Source organism: Neomonachus schauinslandi, chromosome 5, assembly GCF_002201575.2.
Source record: "Neomonachus schauinslandi chromosome 5, ASM220157v2, whole genome shotgun sequence".
NCBI lineage: Eukaryota > Metazoa > Chordata > Mammalia > Carnivora > Phocidae > Neomonachus > Neomonachus schauinslandi.
Genome location: NC_058407.1, coordinates 110,258,424 through 110,281,109, shown reverse-complemented (window position 1 = coordinate 110,281,109; position 22,686 = coordinate 110,258,424). Strand labels below are relative to the sequence as shown.

Genomic DNA, 22,686 nt, shown 5'->3' with positions numbered 1-22,686 from the left:
AGAAAACAGTGAATTAAAATTAAGCGACCTTTCTTACTGAAGGATCTCAAAAACAAATGAGCCTTGTGAATCTCATGGGTGTGTATAGTCAGCAGTACTTACCAGAGTCCTCTTTTGTGGGGCATCTTGAGACCAGTGTTCCATTTGTTCATTAAGTAGTTAATGAACACCGGCCGTGCATGGTGTTAGATACTAAAAATATATCAATAAATGAGATTGGCAAATAAAGTTAGAAATAAGTAAGAGCAATTACTGATAGATATGATAGCAAATGTTTAAGAGAAGGGTCTTGGGAGCTAGGGGACCTGGGTTTTCTTTCTTTTTTTTTTTTTAAAGATTTATTTATTTGACAGAGAGAGACACAGCGAGAGAGGGAACACAAGCTGGGGGAGTGGAGAGGGAGAAGCAGGCTTCAGGCAGAGCAGGGAGCCCAATGCGGGACTGGATCCCAGGACCCTGGGATCATGACCTGAGCCGAAGGCAGACGCTTCATAACTGAGCCACTGAGGCACCCCCGGACCTGGGTTTTCTTTTTTTTTTTTTTTGGACCTGGGTTTTCAACCTGACTCTGCCATTTATAAACTGTATAACCTTGAACAAGATACTTAAACTCTCTTTCAGCTTCCACATGTATAAAATGGTGATGATAACATCTACCTAGTAAGGTTGTTGTGAGGATTAAGATAATAAATACATGCTGGCAAATATTAACCTTATACAGGGGTTATCAGAATTTGTACTTAAAATAATAATGGCTGAGTGCTCTGAAGTTTATATGATAGACGGGAGAAGAGATAGTGATGGATAGAGACTTTTGAACTGGATGGTCCAGGACTTCCTGAAGTAGAGACCTGTAAAGATGAGAAAGACTGAGCTATGGAGGTAGTATAGAGAGTGTGTACAGAAGGAAACATAAGTGTGAAAAGGTTATGTCTTACGGAGAGAAAGCATTTGACAATTCCAACACCCCTTTAAGATTAAAACAACAACAAACCAAACAACAACAACAAAGGAGGAATTGAAGGGAAGTTCTTCAACCTGAAAAGGTCATCTGTGAGAAACCCACAGCTAACGTCACACTTAATATGAAGGACTGAAAGCTTTCCCCCTAAGACCAGGAACAAGACATAGATGTCCACTCTCATCATTTCTATTCAGTATTGTACTGGAAGTTCTAGCCAGGGCAGTTAAGAAAGGATATGGAATAAAAGGCTCCTAGATTGGAGAGGAAGAAGTAAAACTATCCCTGTTTGCAAATGACATGATCATGGATATGGAAAATCCTAAGGGATCCATGACACTATCAGAACTAATAAACAAGTTCAGAAATATTGTAGGGTATAAGATCAATATACAAAAATAAGTTCTATTGCTATACACTTATAGTGAGCAATCTGAAATGAACTTGAGAAAAATATTTCCTCCTCTAATAGCATGAAAAAAATACTTAGGAATAAATGTAATCAGAGAAGTATAAAATTTACACTATTAAAACTACAAAACATTGTTGAAAAAATTAAAGAAAATTTAAATAAGTGATAAAACATCTCATGTCCATGAATCGGAAGACTTACTATTGTTAAAATGACCGTACTCCCTAAATTGATCTGTAGATTCAGTGCAATCTCTATCAAGATCTCAGACGGAGGGGTGCCTGATTGGCCCAGATGGTTAAGCATCTGCCTTCGGCTCAGGTCATGATCCCAGGGTCCTGGGATCGAGCCCCGCATCGGGCTCCTGGCTCAGCAGGGAGCCTGCTTCTCCCTCTCCCTCTGGCTCTCCCCCTCCTCATGCTCTCTCTCTCTTTGTATCTCTGTGTCTCAAATGAATAAATAAAATCTTAAAAAAAAAAAAAGATCTCAGATGGATTCTTTGCAGAAATTGACAGACTGGCCCTAAAATTCACATAGACATTTAAGGGATCCGGAATAGCCAAAACATCTTGAAAAAGAGCAGAATTGGAAGACTTCTCTTTCCTGATTTCAAAACTTTATATAAAGCCACAATAATCAGGCCAGTGTGGTACTGGCGTAAGGATGGACATATAGATTTTTGTAATAGAATTTATAGATCAGAAATAAACCCATAAATTTATGGTAATTGATATTTGTCAGTTGTGCCAAGACAATTCCTTGGGAAATATCCTTTTCAACAAGTGATCTGGGACAACTGGATATCAACATGAAAAGGAATGAAGTCGGGCCACTACCTCACACGAGATACAAAAATTAATTCAAAGTGGATCAAAGGCCTAAATGTAAGACCTAAAACTATAACACTCTTAGAAGACAACATGGGTATTAATCTTCATGACCTTGGGATAGGCAATGATTTTTTTTTTTTTGAGATACAACACCAAAAGCACAAGTGAAACAGAAAAATAGATAAGTTGGACATCAACAGAATTAATCAAAAGATGCTATCAAGAGAATGAAAAGACAACCCACAGAATGGGAAGAAATGTTTGCAAATCATATAATCTGATATGGGACTTATATGTAGCATATATAAAGAACTCTTACACCTCAGTAATAAAAAGATAACTGAATTCAAAAATAGGCAAAGATCTGAATAGACATTTCTCCAAAGAAGATAGGCAAATGGCTAGTAATCACATGGGAAGATTCTCAACATCACTAGCCATTAGTGAAATGCAAATCAAAACCACAGTGTGATATTACTTCATAGCCACTATGAAAGACAGTAATAAGTGTTGGTGAAGATGTGGAGAAATTGGAACTCTCATACACTACTGGTGAGAATGCAAAATCTATCCAAAGCAGCTGCTTTGGAAAACAGTCTGGCAATTCTTCATACAGTTAAAGAGAGTAGCCTTATGATTCAGCATATTCACTCCTAGGTATATACCAAGATAAATGAAAACATATGTCTATATAAAAACACAAATATTCATGGCAGTATCATTCATAATTGTTGAAGAATGGAAAAAACCCAATGTCTGTCAACTGATGAACAAATAAAATAGTGTATATCCATGTGATAAGATATCATTCAGCTGTAAAAGAGAATGAAGTACTGATCCATGCTACAATATGGATGAATCTTAGAAATATGCTAAGTGAAAAAAGCCAGACACAAAGACCATGATGTATAATTCCATTTTTATGGGATTTCTAGAACAGACAAATCTAGAGAGACAAAAAGAGTAATGATTGTTGCCTAGCACTGGAGTATCTAGGGGAAAGTTGAGAGTGATTGCTAATGGGTACATAGTTTCTTTTGGGGGTGATGAAAATACCTAAAATTGATTTGATAGTGGTCATACAGGTGTATAAATATTCTAAAGCCACTAAATTATACACTTTAAATTAGTGGATTGTATTGTATATGAATTATATATCAATAAAACTGTTGTATATATAAAAAGGGATATGTCTTAGAGGTGTAACCATCAGCACTTGGTGGTAGCTGAGATACAGGGAGTGAGAACAAGGGAGGAATTAAGAATGACTCCCAGATTTTGGCTCTGGCAACGTCTGAGGGGAGTAAAAACTGGGGGAGGAGATTTTGTTTTTTTTTTTGTTTTTGTTTGAATTGGGCGGGCCAGCTTTGAGAATCAAGAGCTCTGTTACGGACATACTAAGTTTGAGGTACCTGGTAAATATACACCTAGAGATCTTAGGTAGACAGTTGAATGCGAGTCTGGAACTCAGAGGAGCAATCCTGAATGTAGGTAACATTTAGATGATAGGCAAATCCATAAGAAAGGATGAAAAGTGTGTGTGTGTGTGTGTGTGTGTGTGGTGTGGTGTGTATGTGTGTGTATACACACAAATGAGGCTCAGGATGAGATGGAAGAGAGCCACAAAGAAACCCAAGAAGGGGTCAGCCAGGGAGGTAGGAAAATAGAGGGGTATGAGGTCATGAAGCTCAGGTGAAAGGAGGGTGGTGTCCACAGAGCTGATGCTACTGAAGAATCAGGAAGAAGAGGATGGAATTATCCATTGGAATTGCCAAATGGATGCTGTTGATGACCTTGGCAAGAGTAGCTCAGTAGTGGAGACTCCGGAACAGCAGGTTGAAGAGGGAATGTGAAATGCTAGAGTCGGGAGAGGTAGGGCAACTGATTTTGGAAGTTTTGCTGGAACCGCACTCTGGCGAAAATCGCTCTGGGATCCTTTCCTGCTCTGCTGAATCCCCGGAATGCTGGTAGGGTTTGAAGGCCATCTCTTCCCTTGGAGCCAGCAACTTCGGGTGTAAATTCTGCATCTAGGAAGCTGCTAACTTGTATGTTGGGGTGGGGCAGGAGAGTAGCACTAGGCTGGGGTCCAGAGAAGAGTGTCATTCTTTGCTTTGTTCTCTGATGGTTTTGATTTTCTTTTATTTTGATTGGGAGAAAGCTGAGAGGAGGATTTTATTAAGGTGCTTTTTTGAAGTTTAGATTGAATTGTTTAAAAATCATCATTTGATGTCAGAATAGAGAGAAAAGGCAGCCCATGCTTTTAGATGCAGCGAAAGGTCCTGGCTATATATACACTGCTGCTTTGTGTGTCTTCAGACATGGGTGGAACTCAGTACTAGGATTACCAAGACTGTGCGAGGTGGAGAGAAACGTGGTAACTTTCTCAAAAGGCCCCCATACAAATGCCTGAGGAAGTTGTGTTTCATAAACCTCAAAAGTGCATTGACTATGCATCTTACCATCTGCATTAGCATGTTCTTCCTCCATGCTTTTTTACTAGTTAAGATTGTGGAAGAGCACTTTTTAAGATCCATGCTCCTTCAAGCAACAACCCAGTCTTTACCTTCTCTCCAGAAAACCGGCTGCTACTGCTATAAAGCCCATTTAATGTTTTGAGCAAACATCATGTTTTAAGCACATGACTATAGGCTGTTCATTTTGGATGAGTCCAAGTGGTGCTGTTTTTTCTTTTACAAGATGTGTGTGCATGTGTGTGTTTGTGCATGCATGCATTCATACTTTACTAAGTCAGGGTATTAAAGTTGTATCTGAGTGTTCTTAGTTCAAATCTCTGCCTTTTCTTATGTGGAATATAAATGACCTAACAGAAACTGTATGTTTGAAATCCAGTGTGTTCTAACTGGCTTGTCATGATATTAGAAAACATTAGAAATTAGAAAACTTTTCAAGCCCTGATTGAAGGCTCCTGGTAAGGATTACCTTTGTGTGTGGTTATTTATTTATTTTTATTTTTAAAATATTTTATTTATTTATTTGAGAGAGAGAGCGAGCATGAGGGAGAGGGACAGGGAGAGAAACCCCAGCAGACTCCGTACTGAGTGTGGAGCCCGATGCAGTGTTTGATCTTATGACCCTGAGATCATGACCCAAGAGGAAACCAAGAGTTGGTCGCTCAACTGACTGAGCCTCTCAGACACCCCTATGTGTGTTTTTTTTTAAAGAAACTTTTATGTGGTCATTACTGTTTGGTTGTGTTTCATTGTATAGGTAGGGGACATGCATTGGGAGATTTTGAAGGAAGAACATTTCAGTATTACTTTCATTTAAACGTTCTTATTTTGAAAGAAACATCTTAATTTGTTCTAGAGCATAGGGTTTTTCACTTATGATTATAAAAAAACAATACAGTGGTGTGTCCTACTTGGTTCGAAGTCGATTGTCATCCATGAGGAAATCACCAGCTTAAGAGAAACGCTGACTTCACAAGACTGTCTTTTCCCTGCTCCCCACCCAGGTGTAGAGATTTTACTAACTTGCGGCAACTTCCAATCACGGGAGAATTACAGTGGTTATCTGGGAGGAATCATTTGAACTTCAACCTATAGTTTTGCCTATAGGGCCATGCTAACAGAAGCTTTTTTTTTTTTCTTTAAGATATATTTATTTTAGAGAGAGACAATGCGCATGCGTGCAGCAGGGAGGGGCAGAGGGAAAGGGAGAGAGAGTCTTAGGCAGACTCCGTGCTCAGCACAGAGCCTGACTCGGGGCTTAATCTCACTACCCTGAGATCAGGACCTGAGCTGAAACTGAGAGCTGGACGCCTAACTGACTGCACCACCCAGGTGCCCCTAATAGGCCCTTTGATAATCTTGATTTTAAAGAGAGCAAGAGAAAGTGACTGCAAAGAGAGGGTTTGGTCTGTTCTACTCATGACTGCTTCTTAAGAGAAGCCAGCTTCAGGTGATCATCATGACGGGGGGCAGACAAGGTCAGTTTACAGTGTTTTTAATTGTTTTCGGAGAATTGGACTGTATTAAGCAGGTGCTATTGACCACATTTCAGATCATTTTATGGAGGAGCACTGATTCAGTTTCTTTCTGCTCAGGGTAGATCTGTGCACATTACTTTGTTTCTCCAAAACGTCTTGTTTGTCTTGGGATGCAGCCAGGCCTCTAATGTGGGTGGTGTGTGTTATGTCACAAACCTAAGGCCCCAAAGCCTGAATTTTGCTTCGTCAGATCAGATGAGTATATGAAACAGGCGACTAGCCTTTGGGAGACGCCAGGAGGCAAACGTAAAAGTGATGTTCGTGAATTGATGTAGACAGAGACTTTGGGCAGATTTCTTTGAGATGTGGGAATGGAGGTGACAGGAAGAGAGAAGAACAGAAGAAGACAGGTAAGGGACTTCTGGATTTTCTGAAATGACCTTATGTGGCTGCATTCAGAAAGCTGGTTAGCATTTCATGGGCTGGTGAGGGCCTTATGCTCTCTTTTGGGGCTGTGTTGGGGAGCTATGATGTTTGGATGTTGATAATGTACTTAGCTTAGAGTATTGCAATGAAAAATGCCACTGGTTTGACTTTTTAAGTAGAAATAGAAGTTCTTAAAAAACTGCCATATGACTACCCAAAACTAGGAGGTATGCAGCTCTCTAAATAGGAAAAACAAACAAGCACATAAAAATCCTAAAGGAATCTTTTTTGTGATCTTTTCTTAAACCCAATGTAAGATGTAGGCCTTATTTAAAATAAAATTCGCCATAGAATGGGAAACAGAAACCATGGAAGAATGTAAATACACCTTTCTACACACACACACACACACACACACACACACAGACACACGCACACCTGTATTTGCATGGAAAATAGGTAGCAAACATCTTGAAGGACAAACAGAAGGTACGATATGATTAAGTAAGAGGTTGAATACAAATTGGAAAGAGTCCTAACTTTTTATTTCACTTTCATTTGGATCCTTTTACTAATTCTCTTTGCTGGGTTTAGGCTTTTCAGACATTCTTTGGCCCTGGGAGAGAGTTGTATAACCATAAAACTTGAGAATCCTGGCCCTAGAATAAATGTTCCTTTAAAACCCCAAGGACAGAAAATTGAACACAGCTGTGCAAAAGAAAAAAGCAACAACACCAGTGATGGTTCAGGGCTGCAGGCGCCCTGACCAGCTTCCCCAGTGCACTGGAGCTGTGGTTTCTTGCTGGTAGATGGGGAGCTTCAGCGCTTTTTGGAAGTTTCAGGAGAAGGCCAAGGTCATCCTTCAAAACTGTAGTTTCTTCTGTTGGTGGTCAGGAGTTGTTATCGATCGCCCTGCTTGTCCTATGTGTAGCCTGCCGTGGTCCCCTGGGGGCGATGGGGGTTTGTAATCATTTTTGAGGTGCTGTGATTCTGCAAGCCTCACAGTTCCTACTTATAAGGAAACCCCAGAGCTTGAGCAGTTTACACCAGAGTCGGAAGATAAACACACAAGGATTTGGGGCCCTAGAGCCCCTCTTTGCCCTCTCAGGATAAAAAGCTTTAAAGTGTGGTCCTGGGAACATAGCATTGTCATTCCTTGCTTCTCACCTCTGGGATGAAAACCACAATGTTGTCTCTCTGATGTTGGCCTGGTGGGTCCCGCTGTTTGGCTTGTAGCCCACGAGGAGCCATGGCCATGGACCCTAACCTCCGCGCAGCCTGGGATTAATCATTTTGCTCTTTGTCAGACCGTGTAATGATGATTCATACTTCTTCCTCTACAAGAATAGATTACTGTAATTTTCATATCCTGGACTGTTCACTAGGGATTTGAATTAATTCTTGTTGGTATAGAAAGCAGTATTGTGTTTCTGGGGAGAAAGGACTGAACTTGCCTACTTGGCCACCATCAGAAAACATTTAGGGAGGGCCTGTTGTGAGCCTGACTCTGGAAGGTAATCCTGGCTTCATGACTTATTACCACGTCAGTTAGTTCACCATAAAGGCCTGCAAATGGGGCTTTGGCGTGCACTTGGCCCAGGTGCAGTGGATTTGCATACATGACGCCATGCCCCAAAGAGCAGAATGCACGGAGAGTTTTGCAAGGAGTCCTGTACTAAAATCAGGCACTGCTTCATGAGGCAAATCTTGCCCAGAGAAACATTTGGGAAGGAGGTAAACTCATTCAGGTTTGTGGAATAGTCTACCCAGAGCCAGCAGGGATCATGATCACAGACTGGGGAGGGTCGAGAGGGCGGCGATGGGAGCAATGAGGGGTAAAGTAACCTTTGGGAAAAACTCTGTTTTGGCACACTCCCTGTCAAATGTGTATTATTCTGTCCCTTCAACAAATATTTATTGAGCACTTACTATATCCTGGGCACAACTGTGGGCACCGGGGATTAACAACAGTCTACAAAACAGACAAAAATCTCTGACTTGATGGAGCTCATGTCCTCAAGGCCATGGCCTTGAGGGTAGGAATGTGGGCTGGAGAGCACCCGTAGCCAGGCATTAGGAGGGCCTGGTACAACTCCTAAACAAGCACAATCGTTTGGAGATGTGCTTGCATGTATGTTCTCTCTCTTCCCTCTAGGGAGCCTGTGGCCTCTGTCCCGCTAATAAGGTTGCAGCCATCTTGGGACGCCTGGGTGGCTCAGATGGTTAAGCATCTGCCTTCGGCTCAGGTCATGATCCCAGGGTCCTGGGATCGAGCCCCACATCGGGCTCTGTGCTCAGCAGGGAGCCTGCTTCTCCCTCTCCCTCTGCCTGCCTGTCTGCCTACTTGTGATCTCTCTCTCTCTCTCTGTCAAATAAATAAATAAAATCTTTAAAAAAAAAAAAAAAGTTTGCAGCCATCTTTAGTGGAGCCCCTGATGGGAGTTCTTCATGCATGCTAACATGGGGTCCGCTCTGGTCTAAGGAGGGCAGCCCATGACTGCAGGGGCTGCCAGGGGGCCGTCTGCTACAGACCGAGCCTCTGCTGGAGGGGAGCTGCCTTGTGATCAGGTACCCTTATATTCATTTCCAGTCCTACTGTGGCATGACTCTGACTTCACATTGCCTCGTGTTGACCTACGTTCTCTCTTCCTTTCTTTAGTCCCTCTTTTCTTTTCTCTCTTAATCCTCTCCATTCTTCTTTGGCAACTCTGAGATGGCGGTTTGCCCCAGAATTACAGAATCTGTTTTTCTGGAACTGGACGGGACTCTAGGAGTCTTAGTCTAAACCAGCAATTTTTGGTCTCTGGACTGAAAGCAAGCGTTCACCTGATGCGGGGAAATGAGAAATCTAAGAAAATGAAGTAAATGTTTCATGCAGCTAAACTTCATTATTTGATTCCTGTATCTTTCCATCATATTCCCTTGAACTTTTCAGTTTTTAGTATCTTCCACTTACTCTAGAAATTACTCATCGCCCTGAACTCAGCCCCCTACCCCGCACCGTGCTGCCCCCACACTTGAATCCTACTCCCTACCCCCTTCTCTCCAGTTTTCAGCTGGTGCCCCCCTCAATTTTGTAGATCCTGCCCCCAAAATAAGAGTCTGTGCCTAAACCTTAGGGTAGGAAGTCACCATTTGTATTGCCAGGGAGTTGTGTTTTAGGATCCCCAGTTGGAGCCACAGATACATTTTAAGCTACAGCATGCAGTGGTTCAGTTTTATGGAATTATTGGTACTGTGGTTCCACTTTATTACAGGTTTATCAGACGTTTGTGCATTGGCCAAGTGTGCACACATCCCTTATAACTGTTTCTGGAGGAAAATGAGAATGTACTTTTACAATGTGAACCTTATTGAGCTGGAGATGCAGATGCACTTGTGCTTCCAACCGAGGGTGCATGGGGTTTCGTGGTTTGTGGAGGCTGGAGATCATGGCTGCAGAGAAAGGTGCGCACGTGCTCCCCATCCCCAGTGCGTCTCTGGGACCTGGGTGTTCTCCTTTATAACACGGTGTGGATGTTTGAATTGTCACAGTGCTCCTTAAGGAGAACCATAGGTACTTTGTATTTTTCATTCAGGAGTAAGACTTGTCCATTCTCTCTTGGTGTTTGGGATCAGCAGAGGAAACCATTTATGGTGCTAGGCTTTGTGATGCTCACAACAACACAAAAAGGAGAAAGCCTCTCGGGTCTTCTCTAGCTCTGCTATGGGAGGTCCTCACTGTATCAGCTGTACAACTTTAGGCTCATATTTCCACTTGAGAAGCAACCCCTGTGGTTCTGCCAGGGGGTACCATTGACAGAGATCCCATAGTTTTAGATGTATGTTGGCCTAAAAGGAGCATGTCACAATTTGTATATCTCTGAATACTCTCAGGACTCTGAGCCTGGTGTCCAGGAATGTGATGTTGGTCCCGCCATGTGAGAGGCTGTGTCCCTGGAGCCAGGACTCATAAGACGCGGTCTAGGCTGCCCCCCGGCAAACTGCCATTTCATTCTGACCATGAGGCCAGCAGCTCTGAGCATGCTGAGCATTGCTGCATGCCCTTTGCTCTTGAAGCAGCAGCCTGGGACAGAAGAGCTGGCTTGCTCATCGGCTGTTCAAGCCAGTGACCTACACACGACCTTGGAGCTTGAAAGATTGTCATCCAAACCCAGTGAAGCTCTCCATAAGCTTTGAGAGAGTGAGACAGAGAGACGGATACTCAGTCATTGATTGATTTAGATCATCTGGGAGAGGGAGATAGGGTAGTTGAAAGACAAATGTTAGCCAAGAATAGTTTCCCCCTTTTTAAAAATCTACACCAAAACAAAATTATTTGTCTGTGGTGCAGAGGGCCACAATCTGAGACTCCTAGCGGTGTATCTGTCAGGAAACTAAGGCACAGCCCTGTCTTCACTCACTGATGTCAAAATTCTAAGCTTACTGCAAAAATGGGCAAAAAAAAAAAAAAAAAAAAAATTCCAAGTGTGTTTCTTTTAGAGCAAAAATTAGGGCGGAATCTAAAACTGGTTGCTTCATCTTTTCATGTCCTGGAAATGAGCAGCTTGAAAAAGTACTTCTCATGATTGTTCAAGTTCATTGCCATTTATAAAGCTGACCCTTTCAGAAGGCAGACGCAGTTAGACGGAGAGTTTGCTACCTTGCTCTCCCCACACAGACGGTTCTGCCAATGCGCTGACATCATCCTTACTTCAGAAATAGGTGCTTCATGGAAGGAAGAGTGGCAAGCAAGGTGCTTGTGCTGGCTCTTGCTCTTTTCTTTGCTGCCCATAAACTGAGGAGCCAACTTGTTCCTCTTGTCATTCTCCAGCTTTGGAGGGGCATCAGGCATTGATGAGTCAAACCTGAATAAAGAAGGAGAACATTGTCCCTGCATTGAAATGAGCAAAAAGTATATATATAAGTACAAGCTATTTTGATTGTGGTTTTCAGTCTTCATATCACAAACATTTATTCCATTTATGGAGTTCTAGCTATATAGAGATGAGACGGAGTCCCTGCCTTCTGGATGCTAGCAGTCTAGAGGTTGGAACTCCTAAACCATCTCAGGAAGGGGTTCACAGGAGAAATGAAGTCAACTGAGTCTTGAAGGATGTCTTGGGGGTCTTCTAACGGAAAAGGAAGGAAAGGCATTCTGAGCAGAGGGAACAGCCTGGACACAGCAACGATGGTCAATGTGGCTTCTCACGGTCACTACTCAGGGGCAAGTTGGTGGGACATATGGCTCATGAGGTAGGAAGGGGCCAGGCCGCAGAAGCTAGGGTCTTGGGAATTTATCCAAAAGGCCAGCCAGTCTTGACCTTCTGTTTTCCTCTAGCACATATATGCTGGGACATATCCACATGTGTCACACACCTCCTGGTGTATCTAGATATGATGCTTGTAATGAAGCAAGACATTAAAGTCCCCTATAATCGTCACACAACTATGAGCAGTATATTCATTAAAGTACATCACATCTGTACGAGATCATCTCTGGGTTAAGTGCAGTTTCCAGAGTATTTATGTGTGCCTCGATTGCTTTTTCCTCCTACTGATGAATCCCTAAATGCAAGACAGTGGAAGTGACGCTTGTGCAAGGATAGTTTTACATTTATTCCTCAAAAACATTTAATTTAAGAAGTTGTGCACCAGCTTCCATCAATGAGAAGTCACCGGCTGCCCAGGAGAAGGGCTGCTGAGGCCAGTGAGGAGGTTTTGGCTGGGTAAGAAGTGGCCAGGCTGGGGCTGGTTAAAAGGTTCTGTAAGCAGGGGAGAGGTTGGGCTTGGGGAGGGGCTGGTCGGGGCGGTGGGGAGAAAGAGTTTGGAGGCTCTCGAAACAGCAGTTCTGCCAAGAGGCATTGAGAGCACCTGCAGGGAAGTGGCCGCAGAGAGGGAGGCTGAGGGGATGAGGAGGGGCTGGTGTGAGCCTACCCGCCAGGGAGCCAGGAGCAAATGTCTTGATGGGAAAGGACGAATGCAGAATTATTTGTCTTGGGCTTCTTGTTCCTGTGAGCTAGCCTGGTTTTCTGATCTCAGGGACCGCCCCCCTCCCATGTCCTGAATTCTGCAGGTGCAGTGGGAGCGGGGAGGGAGAAGACTCTAGGGTCAGCCTCTTGGGCAACACTAGATGGTTGTGGGCAGGAAGGAAGAGGAGCGGTGAAGCGACGGAGGAGAGTCATTGTCAAGGCATGGCAAGGACCAGACCGTGATGTCAAAGACATTCCTAAAAGGAGGACATTCCATGAAGGTGGAAGTAGGCAGAAAGTGTCCAGACAACAGAGAGGCCAAGTCCAGATGGGGCACGGGGAGGGTCCCTTGCTGGGGAAGCTGTTCCTGGAGGGTGGAAGGAGCTAGAATCCAGCTGCAAAACAACGGGGGAGCAATGAGACTGTGGGAGGGGAGACCTTGGTTGTGGAAGGAAGAAAGGAATAAGAGGAGGAAGGGGAAGGGGGGACTGAGGGAATTCTGGGGTTGGGAGACAGAGAAGCCACAGAATGCTCATGGGCTAGCGCCCCGCTCCTTCGATGAACCAAAAAGTTTCACCTCACATCATCTGTGCATTACATGGCATGCCCCGGAGCCAACCTTTCCTAGAGTAAAAGTCCAGTAGAAGGTAGTTTGGCACTCAGGAGGGACTGTTCCTAATGTTTGCATCTAGGTGTGATGTTACCGAGTCTGAGAGGATGAGGGGCACGGAGCATTCTCCATCTGCCCGCTGTCACTTGTGTCTTGTCATTTTATTTTCAAGAATGAAAACTTCAGGACTGTAGAACCCTGGAGTGTGAAAACTTGTTTCCTATGATATTTATAGTAGCATTAGGTTTTGAGATGACTCAGTCTCCTCCTTTTCTAAAGAGTTGTTTTCTTGCTGTTTCTCGAGTGTATATGGGTTTCGAAAATAAATCATCTTGGGCAGTGGCTTACACTTCTGAATTTCTGAATATTATGTGGAGGTATCCTGTTTTATTGTTGGGGGGGCCCTAGGTATTAGAGATTCTCTTTAAGTATTCATACAACCTGCCAAATAAGCATATTTAATTGAAAAGCAATGCTTTCCATTACTTCTGTATCAAATATTTTCCTTTGGATCAATGACTTCCATTCTTGTAGGGAAAAAGAAACCTTTCCAATTTGAATTTCTTCTCTCTCTCTCTTTTTTTTTTTTCTTAAAGATTTATTTATTTATTTGGGAGAGAGAGGGCCGACAGGGGAGAGAGGGAGAGAGATAATCCTCAAGTGGACTCCTCACTGAGCATGGACCCCCTCCAACATGGGGCTCAATCCCAGGACCCTGAGATCATGACCTGAGCTGAAACCAAGAGTTGGAGGCTCGACCAACTGTGCCACCCAGGTGCCCCACCAATTTGAATTTCTTTTTTTTTTTTTTAAAGATTTTATTTATTCATTTGAGAGAGAATGAGATAGAGAGAGCATGAGAGGGGGGAGGGTCAGAGGGAGAAGCAGACCCCCCGCTGAGCAGGGAGCCCGATGCGGGATTCGATCCCGGGACTCCAGGATCATGACCTGAGCCGAAGGCAGTCACTTAACCAACTGAGCCACCCAGGCGCCCTAATTTGAATTTCTTAAGATGGCACTGATGATAGGCAAACCCATATAGATTTATTTAAATTACGATTATAGTAAGTAGCCCATTTATATAAACAGGATGCATTTGGAAGTTTTATTTGAAGTAGGTTTTTTAAAAAAATGTTTAAAATAAAAAAATATTTAATTCAACTTTAAATTTTGAGACAATTACAGAATCAAATCCAGTTTTAAGAAATAATAACAGAGGGGCGCCTGGGGGGCACAGTCGGTTAAATATCCGACTCTTGGTTTCGACTCCGGTTATGATCTCAGGGTCATGGGATCGAGCCCCGCATCAAGCCTGCGCTCAGTGTGGAGTGGGCTTGGGATTCTCCCTCCCTCTCCCCATCTCGTTCCCCCGTCTCTCCCCCTCACGTGTGCTCTCTCTCTTTCTCTCTCTAAAATAAATAAATCTTAAAAAAAAGAGAGAGAAAGAAAGAATACAGAGAGATCCTATATACCTTTTATGCAGTTTTCCCTAATGGTTACATCTTGTGAAACTATGAAACAATACCACAACCAGGATAATGGCATTGATACAGTCCATAGAACAATGGAAGAGTTCATAACAAGGATCCCTTTTATAGCCACTCTCCTACCTCCCCATCCCTAATATCTGATAACCACTAACCTGTTCTCCATTTCTACAATGTTATCATTTGGGGGAATTTATATAAATGGAATCATACAGCCTATAACCATTTGGGATTGGCTTTCTTTTACTCAGCATAATTTCCGAGATATTCATCCAGGTTGTTGCATATGTCAGTAGTTGGTGCCTGTGTTTTTATAGTTTTATATTTTACATTTAACTTTGTGACCCATTTCCGTTAATTTGTGTATGAGATATGAAGATTAGGTCAAGGGTCACTTTTTCTTTTTTTTCCTTTTCTCCTCCCCTCCCCTTCCCCTCCCTTTCTTTTTGCCATTGGCTGTCCAGTTGCTCCAACATTATTGTGGACAAGGTGACTTCTGTCAAAAATCTGTTGGCTGTATGTGTGTGGGTCTATTTCTGGGTTGTCTATTCCATTACTATAGCTATATAGTAGAACTTAATATGGGATAGATTGATTTACTCTCACTTTATTCTTTTTGAAGATTGTTTTAACTGTTCTAAGCTCTATGCTTCTGTATATAAATTTTAGAATAAGCTTGTCTATATCTATCATAAATCTTTGCTGGGATGCTGATAGGAATTGCATTAAATATATACATTGTTTTGGCGGAGAATTGACATATTTACTGTGTTGACCCATGAACACAGTATATGTCTATTTATATTTACGTTGGTCTTTTGGGTGTTTTTTTAATCAGCATTTTGTAATTTTTAGCATACAGCTCCTGTATATGTTTACGTAAGTTTATATCTAAACAGTTTATTTTCTTTGGAATGATTGTAAATATTGTGGTGTTTCTCATTTTGGTTTCCACATGTTGATTGTTATAAAATAGGTGTTACATGATATCGTCTCTCTTAGAAGCAAGTGTCATAAATAGATATGGTTCCTTGATTAGCACACAAAAGCCAGATTAAAATGCATAAGAGAGCTGGATTTAATGAACAATTACTAGAAAGAATGGTAGTCTACCACATTGCTTATAATACTAGCATTAAATAGTAGCTAATATGAAATAGCTTATCTTGGAAATGTCTAGTATAAGTGTAGTTCTTATTTTGGCTCATAACATGATTTTCCTTTTTCTTCATGGATATAGTATGAAATCCACTCTCACGCACATCAGATCTCTTACTGTCACTTTTGGGGGAAAAATGCGTGTCACGGGGATCTCCTGAGTTCAGATAGCAAAAATATTTAGGAACGTGTTTAAACAGATTGCACAGGTAGAATTAACTGGGGTTGAACAAAGACAAAAAGGGTGAATAGAAGAGGAGGCTGGGAGGAATTATTCTGTTAGACTCCAGTGCATTCATCTAGGCCGGTTTGATGACTACAGGGGGGCAGGGAGCCACGATTTAAGAAGCATCTGAAAGTTAGATGTTTGTTTTGTGGGAGTGCCTCTTTTTTAGGAGAAGAGAAAAAAAAAGCAAAACTGCATGATTGTGGTAACAGTGATTCATTGTCTCCTCCTATCTTTTCTTAAAAGACCCAGATAGTCGACTATTTTATGTAAGTTCTTATTTATTTTTACCCTGCTTTGCTCCAGGAGGAGTTTAAAGCAGTAAATATGAAGATACAAAACAAGATAAAATGTTAAGTGGAGGAAAACCACAACTGGTCAAAGGGAAAAATAAGATGAGGCCATGACCATGACCAGGATTTGGAAGCAGAAGTCAAGCTGTTGAGGTTTTGTTTGTCATCTTGAAGTGGGTAAACAATTTGGCTTGGACGAATTATTTTTAACCCTTGTGCAAATAGCCCCGAAGCTGGTGTTGAATTATTAGTCTGTCCAGCATTATCTGCCATGTTTTCATCCGCCACAGGACTGCTCAGGGGGAGGCATTGTCCTGCAGGATTAATTAATAACAGGAATTCACATCCTGCTCCGGGAGGCCTCTGCTGTCTGATGCAGCTGGTGGTCGGAGAGCCCACACCCAGAGAGGCACACCACCCGGGGCCTGGCAGCCTGCAGCTTTTGCTCCAGCCCAAAAGTCTGGTTTCCTGATTTATATGGGAGTTAGGATGAACAATTAAGACTTTGTTATTTTGGGGAACAGCAAGGACACCTACAATTGTAAGTATTTTTGTAAGCAGGGCGGTCATATTTAGTTTTAATATCTAAAAAATGGAAATAGCCTTTTAAGAAGTGATTGTGCTTGGTAGTTCATTATCATTATTATTATTATTATTATTATTATTTTCCCAGTAGTTAAGTTTCCTCTGGTTTGGAAGTGAGGTGAGTGACCTGAGATCCCTCGGAAGGTAGATCTTGCTAGTTGGGAGCATTGTCTTTGATTTTAAGACAAAATCTTGGTGTGTTTTGGAGAAAGTACTTCCAGCACCATCCTTTCTTCTGATGGCTCCTTTTCTACACTTAGTGGAAATGGGAAGAAATCCACAGATGTCCACACAATTTGTCAACCTGTAAATAGACCCATGCCATCACAATGTGCCGCTTAATGTATATACGTGTGGACGCTTGTCACTTACGTCCTGGCGTTTGGTATCTGAGCTTTATCAATGCCTGTGGGTTCTTTCGGAACGCAAACACCAGAATCCGAGACCCATTTGCCCGCTCAATTCTCTATTGTTGCAGCCTGTTGAGTAGACTGCTGTTGCATTTTTAATTTCTCTATAAAACAAGCTGAGAGACAATGCGAATGATCTAATTGCATTTCAAGGAGCTGCGGGCCAGGCTTGTTGCAACAGCTGATGGGCTCCTCTGAGTTTCAAGAGCTATTTATGGTAGATTAGCTGGGATCAGGGCTCTCCAGTTCAGGCCATAAAAGGCCCGTCCCATGTGGAGTTGCCCCACTGCTCCTGACAGCGCCCTCCGAGGCTGAAGTGTCCTCAGGTTTCACCTGGATTTACCCAGTAATGGATGGCCACACCAAGGCCAGATTGGGGAAGTTCAGCATCAAGGACACCAGGGCACTGAAAACTTCGAAAAGAAGACTCTTTTTAATATTTTGGCGATCTTTTTTCCGAGAAACTTTTGGGATGTAGCCTTCACCTATTTACTGCATTTGGCATCCAAACGCCTTTTGGAAAGCACCGTTCTAAATTTATCCTGTTCTGAATCATCACTTCTGATAGATGCCATTGCCTGGTTTGTGCTGTGATATTTGATTTTGTACAGTGTTCTTTGGGCTAACTTTTGATATTTTGCTTTTTGTTTAGAATTTGAAAGTAGTGTTCATTGAAAGGAGACACAAAGGAATTACGTGAGGACATCCAAAGCCGTGTTTCGTTTATTTTTTAATTAGAAAAATAAGGAATCACAGTGTGATTCCCGCCCCCCCCCTTTAACTTAGAGGAACAACGATTAAACAGAAATTTGAAGTAAGTGAAAAATCTTCCTATAAATCTAAATGCAGTTGTATGTTAAGTGCCATCTGTCTGAGCATGCTTCCTGAGGTTTGCTGACTTCAAGCACTGGAATGTTCCTGCCAGGCTGTGTTAGTTATTGCTGTGACTCCTCCATGTACCCTTGGGCATGTTTTTTAGTTTTAGAGTGATGGGATTTCTTTTCCTTAAAAACGAAAGAACTTTATGGCACAGAGAAGTTTGTACTAACAATTTAATTAATATTATTTAGTAAATGCATTCTGTCTAAATATGAGCACTTGAAGCCTTGGAATTAAAAGCATATCCACAATACAGAGTACTTCAGTAATTGTATCACAAGTCTGGGGTTAGAATTCAGAAGGGCACATTTTTTTTTTTTCACTCTTGTTATTAATGGAAATGTAAATCGCCGGTGATCCTTTCATATAATTTTTGTTTTGAAGGATCTTTACCTTAGTACTCTGATTCTTCAGGCTTGGTTTATAGAACCTCTGATGTTCCAGAATTAAAAAACAAAAACAAAAACAAAAACAAAAAACCCCCAAAACTCAAGCCTTAGTTCCTAGGTTTTTGAACTGTATTTCATTTTTAAATTATCCAAGAAAAAAATGCCATATTAACCTTTTTAAGTCCTAGAGATAGCTGTGGTCTCTGTAATTTCGCTTAGTGATTTGCTCCTATTAAAAAATAGCAAAGAGCTAGAGCACATTGATGGTTTATTTGACATATTGCTCCTTTAAAAAAAAAAAAAAAGACTTTTTTTTTTTTTTATAGAATATCAGATGGACCAGTAGGAGTAGTAATTATTTGTATCAGGTAGAAAAACAGAATATTTATAGAGATGAGTTTCATCGGTGAATACTGCTGTGGCTTTCAAACCAGAGGGAGAACCACAACTTTAGCGGGCATTTGGAAATGCTTGGGGGCATTTCTAGTTCTCACGATAACCGTGGCTGGCATCTGGGGCAGTGTGGTTAAGAATTAGAAATGCCTTGTAATGTGGGACCATCCCATAGGGTGAAGCATGGCTCTGGCCAAAATGTGGGTGGTATTCCCTGCTGAGAAAAGCTGCAAGGTATTAATGTTCTCCTCCATTCCAGAGAGAAGCAACAACAGGCTGGGCATACAGGCTGCCTCTTCTCACCAAACCAGGGGAACTCTTGAGGCACCAAGCAGTTGGGTGTCCTGTCAGGGGTGGATCATCCGTGCTGCTGCTTGTGGGGGAGCGGGTGCAGGGAGGTAACACAGATGAGCAGAGACACTGCTCATCACGCTTCCTTCTGTTGCGAGTGGGACAATGCTTGTTAGCCATCAAGGAAATGCTTTTTTGACATCAACCAACTCTTGTGCCAGGAGCATAACTTGCAAAGTAAAATTTGGTTAAAGCACCCAGCTTACATCACTTTCATTCAACAAACCCAACTATTTTTGTTTGTACTTTAGACACCTGCTGTTTCTTGGTAACCATGCCTCTGGAAGATTGTGAATTTCAGTTCAGAATGAACAACATTGTTATCGCCTGGGGTCATTCAAAATGCTCCAGTTGAGGATTTGAATCCAAAGAAAAGGGCCATTGGCCTTCACAGGGATGTCCCGAGAGCGGCTGTTCAAGGCTCACAGGCTGTGCGGAGAGCTGTGGGGCGGGAACCACCAGAGGCTTATTTTTATTTTTGGGCACAAAGGAGGTCCTCTCCTCACTGTAGGGCTGCCTGAGGGGTGCCTTAGGACACTCATTACAGTGACACTCACCGTGGCATCCCCGTGCCTAGGATTCCTAGTTTAGAGCCTTCCTGTAGTTCTGGGCTTCATTATTTTGTAACTCCAAACCAGAAGCCACGTGGTCACCCTTGACTCCTCTCCCTATAGGTCGCTTGTGCACTCCTCTGTAGGGGGCTACCCAACAAGGCACCTGGGTCCCAGCTCTCTTGCCACCCAGGATCTAGCCCAGTGCGCGTTGCCCAGTGAGTTAATTGAATTGAATGCATTGGAATGACTGTGGATTCTTCACATCAAAATTTAGCAAAAGCAAAATGCTTTTGCCATTGTTATGTTATTCTCTACAGAAGTAGGTGTTCTGTGTCCTAAGTTCTGTTTTTTTCTTCCATATCTAATAATGCAAGCAGATTTGTCTTACTAGTACAAGTGTGATGGGGTTTATGTATGTATGCTTTTGCCAACACAGGAAATTATGGTGCATTCGATGAAGTCAGCCACTTCATTATTGGAGCCTTGCCTAAAATGAAGGAACTCCTCTAGTGGTGTGATTTGACTTATGTACTTTTCCCAAGCATTAAACTTTATCCCTTAGATGCAGCATCTTGGGGTGGTTTGCCCTGCTGACCTTGGACCAGAAGGCAGCACCTTGATGTCTGGTTCAGAGACTCAGTGTCTTATGGATATTCCTAGTTGCAGGAGGTTTTGAAAGAGGAATTTATTTTGCTTCGTATCTTGCTTATTCTCTTTTGAAAGTTGCTCCTTTAATCCCAAATAAATTCATAACCTATTTCAAACTGGCTTTTGTATGAATACAGTCAAAGAAAGAGCTTTAGTATTTGCCTTGGGATAGTTGGTTCACCCATGTCACTGTGCTGGATTCATTTCAGCACATATGTATTGAATGCTTCACTTCAGTATTACACATCTGTGTGCAGGTCTCTGAGTTGGATGCTGTGGGAGGAAGATGATGAAGCTCATTCCTGTCCTTAGTGAAGTCATTTCCTAGAGGGGTCCAGACAGGGGCTTAATGAAGCTGTTATACAAGTAGGCTAGAAGGAGGGACGCCTGGGTGGCTCAGTCGGCTAAGCGTCTGCCTTCCTCTCAGGTCATGATCCCAGGGTCCTCGGATTGAGTCCTGCATTGGGCTCCTTGCTCAGCGGGGAGCCTGCTTCTCCCTCTGCCTGCTCTGCTTGCCACTCCCCCTGCTTGTGCTCTCTCTCTCTCTCTGACAAATAAATAATAATTAAAAAACTTAAAAACAAAACAAGTAGGCTGGAAGGGACGAACACTAATAACATGCCATCCATGCTCACTGCCAACCTCTTTACCTACATTGTCTCATTTAATTTATATAGTGGTCCCTGAGAAATATTACTATCATTATCCTTATTCTACAGGGGGAGAAAACTGAGGTTTCAAGAGGCTTGCCCAAGGGCACATACCATGGGGTCAGGGTAGAACTGGATTTGAACAGGTCTAGTGCATTTTGATGCCCATCTTCATAACCCCTGTTTGAAACTAGTACTTCTCGAAAGTCCAAGAAGCATCACTTGAGGTCTTGTTAATGTCCTGATTCTGGTTCAGTAGGTCTGGGTAGGGCCACAAAGAAGACCCAAGGTAATCCTGATGCCTCTGGCCAGCACTGACTTTAAGTAGCACCGCCTTCAAGTACACAGCTTCCTTGTGAAGCCAGAGAAGGAAGCAATCAGGTTGGAGGGAGATCTGAGGGCTTCCCGCAGGAGAAGTGGTCTTCCAGTCTAAGCTCATCTTCGTTTTTCATGCCAGCCCTTCCCACTGTTTGCTGACCCAGTTGTCCCCAATTCTCTTCTAATGTCTGCCTTTCTCCTGGCTCCCCCTCCTCACGTTGAAAACGTACTCAAGGGCGCCTGGGTGGCTCAGTCGGTTGGGCGGCTGCCTTCGGCTCGGGTCGTGATCCCGGAGTCCCGGGATCGGGTCCCGCGGCGGGCTCCCTGCTCGGCGGGGGGTCTGCTTCTCCCTCTGAGCCTCCCCCTCTCGTGCTCTCTGTCTCAAATAAATAAATAAAATCTTTAAAAAAAAAAAAAAGAAAAGAAAACGTACTCAAGTTTCCTCCATCCTAAATAAAGCTCCCCTTGACCTCAAGCGCTGAGCTATTTCTTTCACTGCGCGTTCACTTCTCAGCACCCAGGGCTCTGTGCAGCCCTCACCCTCCCAGCTCCACGTGATCTCCAGATTGCATTACCTCCGAGCACCTCTTTATGAGGATCCTGCCTCAGGTCTACACTGATGGCTGTATTCTTGAGCTCTCGTAAAACCTGTATTTTCTAACGCATGCTCCGTCTCCTCACTGCTCCAGCTTAACTTCTTAGGGTTAGGGTAAGGGTAAAAATTCTTGTGCTGCTCTCTCTACGGTGAATTATATGATCCGTCCATTCCAGATGAAATGTACTCATTTGGGTTTTTATGGTGTATTTTCTCTTTTTAATTAGGAGTTGTTCACTTCCAATAAGCTATGTTAGCATCTGTATCCTAGATAACCAGCACTGATATAATTATGCATTAAGAAAGAACAGTTCAGGGGCGCCTGGGTGGCTCAATCGTTAAGCTCTGCCTTCGGCTCAGGTCATGATCTCAGGGTCCTGGGATCGAGCCCCGCATCGGGCTCCCTGCTCCGCGGGAAGCCTGCTTCTCCCTCTCCCACTCCCCCTGCTTGTGTTCCCTCTCTCGCTGTGTCTCTCTCTGTCAAATAAATAAATAAAAACCTTTATTTAAAAAAAAAAAAGTTAAGTTCAGGGGCACCTGGGTGACTCAGTTAAGTGGCTGCCTTTGGCTCGGGTCATGATCCTGGGGTCCTGGGATCGAGCCCCGCATTG

The 22,686-nt window shown here is 42.9% G+C and overlaps 1 long non-coding RNA gene across 1 annotated transcript in view; it reads left to right on the top strand.

The window, feature by feature from the left end:
- Positions 1-22,686, top strand: part of LOC110577248 — a 133,362-nt gene that overhangs the window by 60,943 nt on the left and 49,733 nt on the right. The window lies entirely within an intron of this gene.